Raw genomic sequence first — 14,349 nt, 5'->3', positions numbered from 1 at the left:
GGAGGAAGTATAAAGGAAGTGAAAAAGAGTTGGTTGTTGGGACAGACAAGGATCAAAAAAAAAAAAAAAAAAAGAGAGAAAGCCTGGGTGAACTTTGGCAATTATTGATAGCATTGGGCTTTGCTACCTAGTACTAATTGAGCCCATTCACTTTAAGCCTTCTTAAGAAAGTTGAGGAGCACTGAACAACTCTAGCCAGATATAAAGTTTGCTATCTATCTTTCCATCCCACTAACTTAGGTCAGTGTTTGCTGAGCATGGTTTAGTAATGTGCATTAATTGATTATGTACAACATGGTATCATGTATTAATGCCCCCGAGTAGCTCTGATGTTAAGAAAATCGGTTATTTTAAGGCCTTGGTTTTAGACTTTGCAGCTAGGTGCTCTGGTCAAATTCTAAATCCTTTCCCCATATCTGGGATGTCAGGAGAGGGAGAGAAGCTGTTTTATCAAATCTATCTTTACTGTGAATACAAGATCCCCAATTGCAAGCCTGAATGTAGCCTTTTCTCATGTCAGTTGTGTCATGTTGGTGTGAAAGGGGAGCAAGGCTTGTGTTGAGTAACAGATATACCTGACATCAAAGTTCAGAAAGTTCAACGAACCAGGTATAATGTCAGTGGTTTTTTAGTTTTGATTTAGTTTTGATTTTTGTTTTGATTTAGTTGGCTACCGAAAATTACTGGTTTTCTCTTGTTTTCCTTGCAGTCAAAAATGAGTTTCTGGCCAGGTGTGGTGGCTCCTGCCTGTAATCCCAGCACTTTGGGAGGCTGAGACGGGTGGATCACCTGAGGTCAGGAGTTTGAGACCAGCCTGGCCAACATGGTGGAACCGCATCTCTACTAAAAATACAAAATTAGCTGGACATGGTGGCGCATGCCTGTAGTCCCAACTATTCAGGAGGCTGAGGCAGGAGAATCGCTTGAACCTGGGAGGTGGAGGTTGCAGTGAGCAGAGATCGTGCTATTGCACTCCAGCCTGGGAGACAAGAGCAAAACTCCATGTCAAAAAAAATAAAATAAAATAAAATAAAGAGTTTCCGTTGCATTTCTGTAGAAGTGCTTTTTTTTTTTTTTTGAGATGGAGTCTCACTCTGTCACCCAGGCTGGAGTGCAGTGGTGTGATCTTGGCTCACTGCAAGCTCCGCCTCCTGGGTTCACACCATTCTCCTGCCTCAGCCTACCAAGTAGCTGGGACTACAGGTGCCTGCCACCACGTCTGCTAATTTTTTGTATTTTTAGTAGAGACAGAGTTTCACCGTGTTGGCCAGGATGGTCTCAATCTCCTGACCTCATGATCTGCCTGCCTCGGCCTCCCAAAGTGCTGGGATTACAGACGTGAGCCACCGTGCCTGGCCAAGTGCCTTTGTTTTTTTATCAGAGTTGAAAAAAATCCTAGCAGTTTTTTAAGTAGCCTTAACTTCTTTTTGGTTAATAAGGTGTAGGTTACTGTTAGGATCATCTGGAGGCTCATGTATCTAATCTTCACTTCTGCAGATTTCTGACTTATCTGACCATTTTGAATTTTCTTGCTGTTTCTGACGTAGTAGGGTGTTAATAACCTTGGAATTTCCTGGTGCAGCAAGCATAGGTGTCTATAGAATTTGGATCAGTATCTCCCTAAGACATCTGTACTCTAATTCCAACATATACAGGGGAAAGCATGTGCAGTTTACTTACCTACTCCTGTCCTGCTGTGACATTTTCACTGCTAGTAGTCCTGGATGCAGTAAGTCTATATATTTAACTTTGCATTGTTGTATTTAGTCCATGTTCATTGAGAAACTTTTGGGTATAGATGACATTTTACTTTTACGATGATAGGGATTTTAAAATGCTAATCATACCAGATAATGTAATCTTAAAATGTATATTGTATTTTTAGAACATTAGTAAAATGGTTTTGGTTTCCATGTCACACCTAATTGAGAATAGATTATTGCTGTCTTCAAATGGGTAGGAAGTATACATTGGAGTATGGATCTGAGGATGTTTTAAGCCAGAGATGGAGAATTCATTGAAACTGATGATGGCTGAAGAGGACTCTGTGGTATGTTATAAGCAGTGTTTTGTGATGAATTCCTGGTAATGGAAAGGAAAAAGAATATAGAAAGAGGCTGTTAAGCATCTAACTCTTTAAATATTGTTTTCAGTCTGTAATTTTTAGCTTCATGGTTGCATCTGTTTTCTCCCACGTACGTGGGTCATTCTGTTTTTGTTCTGTTTTTCTTTGTCCACTTCTGCTACTTTTAATAATACCATGTCTGAGACCTGTTCTCCCATATTGAATCATGTACTCTTTGAAGGAATTTGACAAATAGAGAAAATATGAGAAAAAGCTTACCTCTTAGAGGTATTGTATAAAGATATAAGAAAAATGGGTGGCTATCCTCTAAACTTTTTGAAAGCCAAATACTATATATACATACATATACACACACACACACACACACACACAAAATTATTTTTAAAACTTCCTATAAAATTTTTTACTTGAGTATAAATGTATAACATAAAGTAGTAGGCTGGGCGCAGTGGCTTACCCCTGTAATCCCAGCACTTTGGGAGGCCGAGGCAGGCAGATCCCTTGAGCCCAGGAGTTCAAGACCAGCCTGGGCAACATGTTGAAACCCATCTCTACTAAAACAAAAATACAAAAATTAGCCAGGCGTGCTGGCGTGTCTGCCTGTAGTCCCAAGCTACCCGGGAGGCCGAGGTGAGAGGGTCTGGGAGGTTGAAGCTACAGTGAGCCATGATTGTGCTACTGCATTCCAGCCTGGGCAACAGAATGAGACCTTATCTCGAAATAAATAAATAAATAAATAAAATAAAATAAAATAAAAATATTAATGAGAATAATCTTTAAAGTAATCAGGAAGCTGGTCCTCTTGTGTTATTCAATTACAAGGCCTTTAATTCCTATTTGATTACTGGGTATAGTTGAAACATGTCTTCTAGGAATTGGACCCTTGAAATTGAGATATTTATCAGTTTGGGAGTGATTTGATGTTGAAGGCAATATAGCGTTTGCCTAAAAGATTTATTAGTATCTGAAACAGTGACTGCCACATTTGTTTACTTCCAAATACATAATTGTATCTAGAAAATACCAGTGTCATCTAATAAAATTGTTTTGAAGTCTTCTCAGATGTTGAATAGTATCATCCACATGATAGTGTTGTCTGTGTGAGTTCTTCCTGTCCACAGACTGCCACCCCACTCCCAGCCATCCCCAAGCCTGGTAAGCAGGAGGAACTCAGAATATTGTGCCTGTGTGTGATCACGACGTGATGTCTCCTCCACAACAACCAGGGTTAGCCACTGTGGCCTTTTCATGTCTTTTCTGCTCCTCCTGGATATTATTAAGTTAGCAAAATAAAATGTGTATTTGTTGGGTATGGTGAAGGGACGTAGTGGACTTCGTTGACTTTTGGCCTTTGGGGAGAGACTGCCAATCCCCTCGCTTGAAAAGTACACAGAGACTTAGGATGCTGTAAACACACTGCTTTGTAGAAGAGCTAATCTAGTGTTTTTTTCTGCAGTAGTTATGAATGGGATAGCATGCCAAAGAACAAAACTTATATAGCCAAGAAAGAAATATATAATCAATGCAGGACATTATCATTAATTTTGATGTATGGGGAAGTCGGTGTGAATTTCTTAAAATTAAATAAACTGTAAATTACTTTTGAGCTCACACTTAAGGTAGACGATATCAAGTATGGTATGATCTGAAAGAGCTTTAACAAATAGGTAAGTTTGTCTGATTTTATAAACAAGTACCCTAAAATACTTTCTTTTCTGTAGCACTTAGAAATTTTCCTCTTATATCTATTAACTGAGAAGAAAGACTTGTTAGATAAAATAGTGCAAAGAAGCTGCTTTTCAAATTTTCACAGATTTTGTCTGTCTATACTTAAAATCAACATGATCTCACTCTATTTAGATTTTTTTCTCCTCTCAGTAAATTACATGTAGAAATTACTAATTTTGTATATTCCAAAGTAGGAGAGATGTCATATGAAGCTACTTTGAATTCATAGGAACCATTCAAAATTGATTACACCTCTGGAGTATATTGTGTATTTCAGCTGAGGAAATAGCCATAAATATTTGATGGTGATAGTGATGGTGATGATAATGATGATGACGATGATGGTGGTGGTGGTGGTGATATGTCACTGCCTAACCAGCTTTTTGGCTAATAGGTTGTCTTTAAATGTCAAAAGGCCGCTTGGTGCCAACAACCTCTAGTCCTAAACTAGAGATAAATTTAGTTAGCACATGAAAAAAATCCTTACTGTGAAGTGCAGTTAAAAACACTTACATATTTTTCACATTTTCTCACGTGATAGAAATGTTATGTTTGTAGAAAATATTAATTTATTGCTGTTTATGTAGCCTGTGTTTGAAGGATCTGGGCTTTTAATCTTTGCCTCTTGGTGTTCACAACAAAAGGTTATGTTAGTTTAGTATATGTGCCACTGTGTCTTTTCCTGTTATAAAGTGTCTTAATCCAAGAAATGTGGCCAAGAACAATAAAAATGATTAAGCAAGACTTGTTCCTATAGAGGAACCAACACTTTGAACCTGAATTACACAGGAAAGCCTCACAAAGTTAAAAATCTATTTTAAGATGCTGGAGAGGTTGTTGTTGATGAGCCTCATGAAGAAAATGTACCGTAGGAAAATAAAATAACCCAGACTAGCAAAACTCTTGGCAATAGTAGGAGTGTTATGAATCTAAGAATAGGGACCTTGGTTAAAAAGTCTCATCTCACGGGTAGCGGCTGCCAAGAAATGAAAGTTCTGTATAGTATTTGATCATATTGCTTCCAGAACTCTCGGTGAGTGCTGTTACTTTTCTAGGGTGAAATACACCCGGCTAGGCCTGCTATATTCATTAGAAGTCCCAACCTCTCCCCACCTACTAGGAGTGGGTTCTGAAGCATTGCCTGTAAAGAACAGGGCGGTCTCTTGAACAAAATGTTATCACACCATAAAAGGAATCTGTTTTGGCTGCTTTTTCTGCAGCCTGGCATTCTTTTTGGCTGCTGAACAATGTGCAGAAAGAGCCAGCTTCCTGATGGTCCTATAACCAGTATCCCCACATTCCTTTGGGAGTCACACTGAGGAGTCATCTTGGATTGGGACAAGCGTCTTGCATGCTAGGGTTGCCTTAGAAAACACAGACTTTGTATTTTTTTGTTGTGAACTAAAAATTAAATTTAACTACATTTGTTCTTACTTGTAGAAGAAATGTCTTCTCTCCCTGCACTGACAATCTAAAGAAAGTCTCAATTGTAGGATGGTGTTTCTTCTCTCTAAAAAAATGAAAAAATTGATGGTGTTTTCCTAAACTGGAAAGGAGGAGGAATTTTGTTCCATTCAATACAAATGTGTATCCCACATTCTTTCATGAAGATCTTACCTTATTCAAAGGGAAAATGAGAAAACTTTAGTGTATATATTCATGTATATTTTCGAGCTGGTCTTTGGTAGCCAGGTTTTGTTTTGTGAAATGACAGCTCAGCAGAAAGACACCAAAAACACAGTGAACTGAATTGGAGTTTGAAAGTGAACTGAACTGGAGTTTGAAAGTGAACTGACTTAAAATTTGAAAACATTTTTCATAGGATAGCAGAGTTGGAAGGGGCCACTGGAGTCATCCAGTGCATGTGCATGGCCAACCACGTGGAGTTTAAGCTTTGCCTTTTCTAGTGCTCATTGAGCATCTGTTATCAAGGTGGAACCGGTAGCCAGTGGTCCCTAAAATTATTAATGTGTTTATAAATTATTGTGCCTGTAAAATTATGTCCGTTGCCATTGGTAGCTGACAGGCTTTATGAAGTGTGAATGCATGAATGATTGACTGTTTCTTATCAGATTCCATTCCTTTTAGGATAGTTCATACTTGGCATAACTTCCAAAGAGGATTTTCCCATTATTACATATCACCAGATCATAGCTGTTGTTTCAGATCAGTGTGTGCATTGAAAAAAAGAACAGAGCGACACAAAAGGGATTTTATGACTTTGATAACTAGAGTACTGTCAGAATTTGTTGGTTTTGTTTTCAGTTCTGTTTCTGATCTTAATAGAGTTGTTAAGACTTTGTGCAGCAGGTTAGTGCTCTGGAACTGAGGTAAATACCCACTCCTAATTCCATTGTATATTTTTTTTGTTTATATTGTTGTCAAAGTTTATTCTGCCAGCCGTAAATGAACAAGTTCCAAATTGCATTTATTTGTCTAACGAGACAGATAAAAAGCACTGTGAAACATTGCCATTTCATCAATAATCAACTTACTATATATCCTCTAAGAACACTGCACTTTACCAAGTCCTATAACAAGTGCAGTAGAGAAGAAGAGAGAATTTTTTTTTAAAAAAAGAACATACATATATGAAAGGTGTGAATTTCGGGGATCATCACCACCACCACTTCCCCGCTTCCTCCCTCCCTCCCTCCCTCCCTCCCTTCCTTCCTTTCTTTCAAGACAGGGTCTTGCTCTGTTGCTCAGGCTAGAGTGCAGTGGTGTGATCACAGCTTACTGCAGCCTCGACCTCCCTGGGCTCAGGTGACCCTTCCATGTCAGCCTCACTAGTAGCTGGGACTACAGACGTGCACCACCGTGCCCAGCTAATTTTTTGTGTGTTTTTTGTTTGTTTTTGTAGAGATGGAATTTTGCTATGTTGTCCAGGCTGGTTTCGAACTCCTGAGGTCAAGTAATCTGCCCGCCTTGGCCTCCCAAGGTGTTAGAATTTACAGATGTGAGCCACCATGCCCAGCCACCACTACTTCTTAATAGCTAAATAGGATTTAAGATTTAACCATCACACTATCAAATCTGAGCCCTTCAACAACGCTTAACTTTAGATAGGATATCAGAAAGTGGTTTATCCCTAGGCTACACTATTTCGTAATTAATAGAAATGAATGGGATATATTTCTTTGACATTTATAGGTCACTAAGCACTTTCACCTCTGTTATCTTGTTGAACATGATCTCTATTGCATTCCATGCTCCTTAGGACAGTTTTATAATTGTGAAAATAGATATTAGGGATTTTCCAAGGGAACAAATTAAGTATTTAAACAAAGAAGGCCTTTGTATTTTTAAAATTTCTACTGTAGCTATAATTGGTTCTCATTTTTATTTCTAATACTATAAATTTGTACATTCTTTATCCACTTTTATAGAAGATGGTGTGTTTTAATAACTTTTTTTAAACTTAGCTTTTGATTTTAGATGTTTTGCTCATTGATTTCTAGTGATTTTTTCTTTTCTTACAGGAGCATTTAAGTCCACAGTTTTCCTCTGTATAGTGCTTTAACTGACTCCTAAAAGTTTTGCTGTGCAGTCGTTTTTAATCACTCCCAGTCTTTTCTACTTTCCGGTATTACTTCTGTGGTTTGTGAGTGTTAAATTTCTTTTTTATTTTCATTTTTGGTGGGGGGCAGGGTCTTGCTCCATCGCCCAGGCTGGAGTGCAGTGGTGCGATTATGGCCCCCCACAGCCTTGACTTTCAAGGCTTAACCTATCTTCCCACCTTAGCCTCCCCAGTAGCTGGGACTACAGGCATGCACCACCATGTCAACCTAATTTTTACATTTTTTTATAGAGATGGAGTCTCACTCTGTGGCCTAGGCTGGTCTCAAACTCCTGGACACAAGTGATCCACCCACCTCCGACTCCCAAAGTGCTTGGATTACAGGCGTGAGCCACCACACCTGGGCTAAATATTTATAGAACAGTTTTTAAAGTTATCTCTAAAAGTTTACTCTTAATTTAGTTATATTGTGTCAGAGAATATTTTCTGTTTGAAATAGATTCATTTAGATTGGTCAAGTTTTGCTGTGTATAGTTAATTTTGTAAATATTCTACATATGCTTGAAAACAATATATGTTTTCTGAGTTTGGTATGCAAGGTTATAGTAAGTACAGCAAATTTAACATTTTAATTTGGGGCTTCACATTACCTCCATCGTAACACATTTTGCATCTGCAGGTCTGCAGGCAGAGATAACCTGGAAAGGTACGTTAGACAAGGCACCTGGTACTCTTTTTGCCTGTTGCAAAATTGTTCACAATTTTTTTCTGATACTCTGAATACTTCAGATTTATTTATTTATCAAGACATGTCGAGTCTCCTTCTGTCACCCAGGCTGGAGTGCAGTGGCGTGATCTTAGCTCATTGCAGCCTCCACTTCCCCAGTTCAAGCAATTCTCCTGCCTCGGCCTCCCGAGTAGCTGGGATTACAGGCGTGCGTCACCACGCCCGGCTAATTTTTGTATTTTTAGTAGAGAAGGGGTTTCACCATTTTGGCCAGGCTGTTCTCAAATTCCGGACCCCAGATGATCTGCCCGCCTCAGCCTCCCAAAGTGCTGGGATTATAACCGTGAACCACTGCGCCCAGCCCAAATACTTCAGATTCTTATCACCACATACAAGAATTGTACACCTTCATGAACTATTTGAACAGATCTGTAGGTAGCAAAAACCAAAAAGAATGAAAAGAATATCAGCAGTGATATTCAGTGGGGATGGTGAAATGTTTCCTTTCAGATCGTGTGTCCTAAGAACTGGGAGAGCTTGTTTGTGTGTGGGTGGCTGTGGGGGGTGGGGCTGAAGCAGTAGCTAGTGTTTTAGGGCAGTTCATTTACTTTTGTTCAATCAATAATTTGAATGGGTGACCTTCAGGGTATTTAAGTAAACTGTTATGAGGTGTGGCCCCTCAACTAAATTAGTCCCAGAACCAGACCGTTGTGACCTCAGTACCAGGAGGAGAGAACAGCCTGGGATTTTCAGCAGAGGCAACCTTTGAACATTTGATCACGGTGCCAAAAATCTGCAAGCAGTTGTTTACAGAATTCTTAGGACCAGCCTGGAGTCCTTTCATTCCCCCTTGCATGATAAGATCGGTAAAGGAAGTCTCACTTTCTGTATTCCTTAGGAGTCACTAAGTTTTTTAACTTCGATTTTTAGGATCCCAGAAGGAAATATCTGCTGCCACAGCACTTTTAAAATACATGATCAATGTTCAGGTAGGATGTAGGTGATATCATTGGAGAGAAGTTGACTAGTCATGTTAGACATAAAGTCTTAGGATTTACACACATTTTGTATTTTCTCAGAGCTTAGAACAGGGTCTTGGACAGAGCAGGAACTCAGCAGGTGTAGAAAATAATCGACTTTTCAGTATTTGACACGATAGCGCCTTCCTCTGTTGTCTTTGGTCACATGCTTCCCTGGTCACTTTTCTACTTCTTCCTGTTTCTTCTCTATTACAGTATCTGGATATTATTTCTCTTTCTGCAACTGACTGCTAGAATGCCCCAAAGCTTTGGTCTTAAATTTCTCTCCAAGACCTTATGCCTCTTGTGTCTCAAATATATTCTTTATCCCTTTGACTCAGTTGAGCACTAGCCCTCATTTCCCCAGTTCCCTAATATTCAGTTCCTCTTAGATGTCCTACTGACCTTCAAATTCCAGTATGTGTTAGACTAAGCCCATTTTCTTCTTTTCCAAATTAGTGTATCTTCGATCCTTGCTTCTGTTCATGCTCCTACTGTTTTTCTCCAGCACCCCAGGTCAAAAAATCTCAGAAATGAACTTTGACCCCTTTCCTCTATTCATTTTTACATAAATCAATCATTAACTACTAGTTCCGTATCTCACTGCCTGCTGCTTGGAATTCTGTGCCCTCCTTCCACTGTTTTCCTGGTTTACCTATACTTTTTATTCCAGAGTAAATGAGAAAAGGCTGTGTGCTGTGTAGAGGGGAGACCACAGACTTTGATCTAAAGCCTGACCCACCCGGTTTCAAACCTGAACACAGAGACACTCACTAGCCAGGCAGCTTAGAATGAATTATTTAAATTTTCTGAATGTCAGTTTTTGTGTCTGAAAAGTGGGAGGTCATAGTACTTATATTACAAGATGGTTGTGAATATAAATCAAATACTTGTCTTAGCGCCAACACAGTACCTTATACATAATAGCCAAGGAATATTTGTTGATTTGTTGAATTAAATTTTGTGGCATGCTGTGTCATCATGCAAATTGCTATACAGGTTAAGAAACATAGTGGCAAAAGAGCTAGTATTTGAGTAAAGTAAGTGGATTTTTTAGTATTGTTGGCAAAGAGTAACCTCTTTGTGTAAAAATATTAGAACAGTAAAGAAGAATCTAGTTATTAGTAGTTTTCAAGTTATGCAATAGAAGCTCTCTGAAGATTCATTTCTTTGGAGGGATGCGTAGGAAAAAAGGATGTACATACACTAATATCCACGCATATTAATCTATGTTACACATTCAAACATTTCTTGAAATAAATGGAGAGGAACGCGTCTTCAAATGGTAAATGGCAATATTCAGGCATCTTAAGTTTTATTATGAATATTTTTATTACCTTAATGTCCCTGGGTAAAAATTGATCTCAGTAGACTGTGCTCACCTAAGTCAGTATCAGTATCCCTTTCCTTTTTTATGGGGGAAAGATGTTAAAGTAAAAAATATATATTTTTGGCCAGGCACTGTGGCTCAGGCCTGTAATTCCAGCACTTTGGGAGGTTGAGGTGGGCAGATCACGAGGTCAGGAGTTTGAGACTAGCCTGACCAACGTGGTAAAGCCTCATCTCTGCTAAAAGTACAAAAATTAGCCAGGCGTGGTGGTGTGCACCTGTAATCCCAGCTACTCAGGAGGCTGAGGCAGGAGAATCACTTGAAAATGTATATGTTTTCTAGGCTTTGGGAGGTGGTAGGAAGAGAAGCAAAGTAGGAATACCTTCCTGATAGTAGGAAACTAGGGTTGATTCCATCTGGAACATAGTTCCGAAAAGTGGGAGAGTTCTCTCCACTGCCCATGTATTTTTCCTAGTCATTTAGTGACAGTTTCCTGTGTGCCAGGAGCAATGATCTGCACAGTGGTATTTTTCAAGACCCAGAGCTTAGGCGGCTACAAGTTGTAATACTTAAAACCCCACGTCTACACTGTCGCCTCTAAAAGTGTTTGAAAAATTAATATTTTTGCTGGGACTACAGGCGCCCGCCTCGTCGCCCGGCTAGTTTTTTGTATTTTCTATTAGAGACAGGGTTTCACCGTATTAGCCAGGATGGTCTCGATCTCCTGACCTCGTGATCCGCCCGTCTCGGCCTCCCAAAGTGCTGGGATTACAGGCTTGAGCCACAGCTACTCGGGAGGCTGAGACAGGAGAATGGCGTGAACCCGGGAGGCGGAGCTTGCAGTGAGCTGAGATCCGGCCACTGCACTCCAGCCTGGGCGGCAGAGCAAGACTCCGTCTCAAAAAATAAATAAATAAATAAATAAATAAAAAGAAAAATTAATATTTTTGCTGGTATTAGATACTGAGTTCTCTTTGAACATCCAAAACGCACTTTTTTTGAAAGCTCAATTGATTTTGAGCGTTCAATTCCATTTTAAAATAGAGGAAATTTAAAGCAATAGTTTTTACAGCACAAAATAGGCCTTGATCTTTTGGAATTGAAAAACTCTTAGAAGAAAGGAGAGAAAATAATTAAGATAGAGCGAGTTATCAAAACTGCCCTTTGAAATCTAACTGTAAACATTGGTAGCTTACATTGGTTGCTGACCGTTGGGGAGATATATATATATATATATATATACACACACACACACACACACACACACATATATATATAAAGGAATATTTTGAGCAGTGGTTTGTTTATACTCACGAGGAGATAGGCTGTTATTGTGGGAAACCAGTTCAGTTGCACGAGGCCAAATATGGTGCAGGTATGCACAGTGAAATAAATGACGGTTGCAGAAATTTGCCTGAATTCAGACTCACTTTAGACACTGTTTTGTTTTCTTGCTTTTCTTGCAGTTCTCTTTTCTAAAGTTAATCCTTTACCTTCTCAAAACATGGCTTTTATGTGTATGGAGTGTGAAATTGATTGGTGTAGCTTTCAAGACTGGTTTCAGATTCAATTGAAATGATGATTCTGTTTTTCTAGTCTGAAAACATTGTAAGTCTTCAAGTGATTGCCACAGTCAGGTTGTAGTTAGCATAATTGCTTTCAAAGTTAGATTTAAACATAGGCTCCCAGATTTAATGTATATTATTTAATTAAGAGTCTATGTAAAATATAAATATATAAGATAATAATAATACATCTCTGTCCGAAAAATTAATGTCAAATGTTATTTTTTAGCTTTACATTTAAGCGTAAAGATAGTCTCTATTTGATTTTTAGCTTTATAGCATCAAATTACAGTTGACCGTGGTCACCAGGCAACTCAAAGCAAAGCTTTTGTTGTTGTTGTTGCTCATTGTCTCCGACATGTAATTAATGATGGTGGGATGTAGGGGGAGGGCAGACAATGAAGGGGAAGCACTCAGTCATTAGGGGAAACAAGGGTGAAACATTTTGGCGTGGTGGATTTTTCAGAATGGAACAAGCAGGAGAAAGGAAATGGTTCTCTATGGATATTGTTCACTACTGTGTGCCCCTAAAGACAACAGTCAGGTGTCATATGCAAAACAGCAAAAAGTTACTCCTTTAATGAGAAGCTAACAGGGTATTCATAAAAGAGCATAAAAACAAAATTAGGTGAGGTATCCTGTGAAAAGGAAACTTACTAGGCTAAAGTAAAATAATTGCTGTTTACTGTAGGTCAAGTGCCAAGCACAGACAATAATATTCAAACCAACAACGACTGGATCCTGACTAGCTCACTTCCCTTGCTGAGACTCAGTATTGGGTAAGCCCAGAGTATCCACGCTGTGAAACCTGCCCAGCTTTCTCTGTGACTCTCTAGATTCAGGCCTGTGTCATTTCCTTAATAGTTCTGTGATGGTTGATGACTTTACGTCAATAATTCCATTACTAATTTGAAAGCAAGTAGTAAACAGAGATTGCAACCCCTGGATATTCATGCTTTTCCAGCGAAATGGCAGGATCCTGGACTTAGGAAGGATGAGAGAAAATGTCATTTGTAGGATTATATCTTGTAGTCTTGGTTATCCAGATTGGAATTAGGTACATGGTTTGTTTGGGCCTGAAATTTTATAGCCCAGCCTGGTTCACCCTGGCGTGTCTGAGCAATCATCTTTATTTTTAATTGGTATATGTTTTCAATGAGGGAATCATTAAACCATATTTTAAAAGTGGCTGAAATTTTAGCTATTAGTATATACAATAAGTAAAATTAATAAATGAGTCATGCACCACATAATGACATTTCGGTCAACGATGGACCACATATGACAGTGGTGTAGATTATAATGGAGTTGAAGAATTCCTATGGCCTAGTGACATAGGCGTTGTAGCCACATCTTAACATCTGAGTGTAACACATTACGCTTTCTATGTTTAGATGTGTTTAGAGACAAAAATACTTAACACTGTGTGACAGTTGCCTACAATATTCAGTACAGTAACCTGTTGTACAGGTTTGTAACCTAGGAGCAATGGGCTATACCATAGAGCCTAGCAATGGAGTAGGCTAGACACCTAGGTTTATGTAAGTACTCTCTGTGATGGTCACACAATAACACAATGGCATAATGAAGCATTTTAAAGCAGGTGTCGTTGTCATGAAGCAACATGTGACTGTACAATAGAGCTGAGCACACCTATGCTCTTTCTGGTCACCTCGTCGCTGCTTTGCCACATTAGTGGCTGGGTGAGGTTTAATTTTTATATATGGATGTGGTGTTGGGCTAAGCACTTTCACATCTATAATGTCATGTTAGATAGGTCTTACCGTTTCTGTTTTATAGCTGAGAAAACCAGAGAGATTAAATGATTTACCTGATTTGTGGCAAATCATCTCTATGGTATTTGAACCCAGGTCTTATAATTTCACAACTGGTGGCCTTTCTTTATTTCTTGCTTAAAAATTGGCGTAGTCTGGGAGGGGCATTCTCTTGACAGTCTGAAAGGTTTTTATAATTGGTGACTTTTCTGCCACACCAAGCAGTCAATTGAGTAAATTTGTTATATAAATTTTTCTATAAATTATTTTCTAAGTGAAAATAATTTTCTGTATTCTGTTAAGTGAACCCATTCACTGAAAATACAGAGGTATATTCCAGTAGAATTTAAAAATGTAGATATTATGCTCTGTTAATAAAATCACCTGTAAGAACATAGCATGTCTTTATAATCACATATCTTAAGGAAAATAACCTTTTGATAAACCAATAATAAATAATATCAGATACTAAGATTGAGACTCAAATTGTGGACATCAATAAGTGCCATAGTCAAAATACATCAAAATAATACTCTAAAAGTAAAACCAGAAAAAGTGATTTGGTTTGTAAATTCCTTAATTTAGGAGTTAAGTGAGGG

General features: G+C 38.6%; 1 protein-coding gene across 4 annotated transcripts in view; it reads left to right on the top strand.

The window, feature by feature from the left end:
• LRCH1 (leucine rich repeats and calponin homology domain containing 1) overlaps positions 1-14,349 on the top strand; it is a 210,554-nt gene that overhangs the window by 99,899 nt on the left and 96,306 nt on the right. The window lies entirely within an intron of this gene.

This window comes from Trachypithecus francoisi, unplaced genomic scaffold (genome assembly GCF_009764315.1).
Source record: "Trachypithecus francoisi isolate TF-2019V2 unplaced genomic scaffold, Tfra_2.0 Lachesis_group18, whole genome shotgun sequence".
Taxonomy (NCBI): Eukaryota; Metazoa; Chordata; class Mammalia; order Primates; family Cercopithecidae; genus Trachypithecus; species Trachypithecus francoisi.
This window is presented reverse-complemented; position numbering and strand designations above follow the sequence as displayed.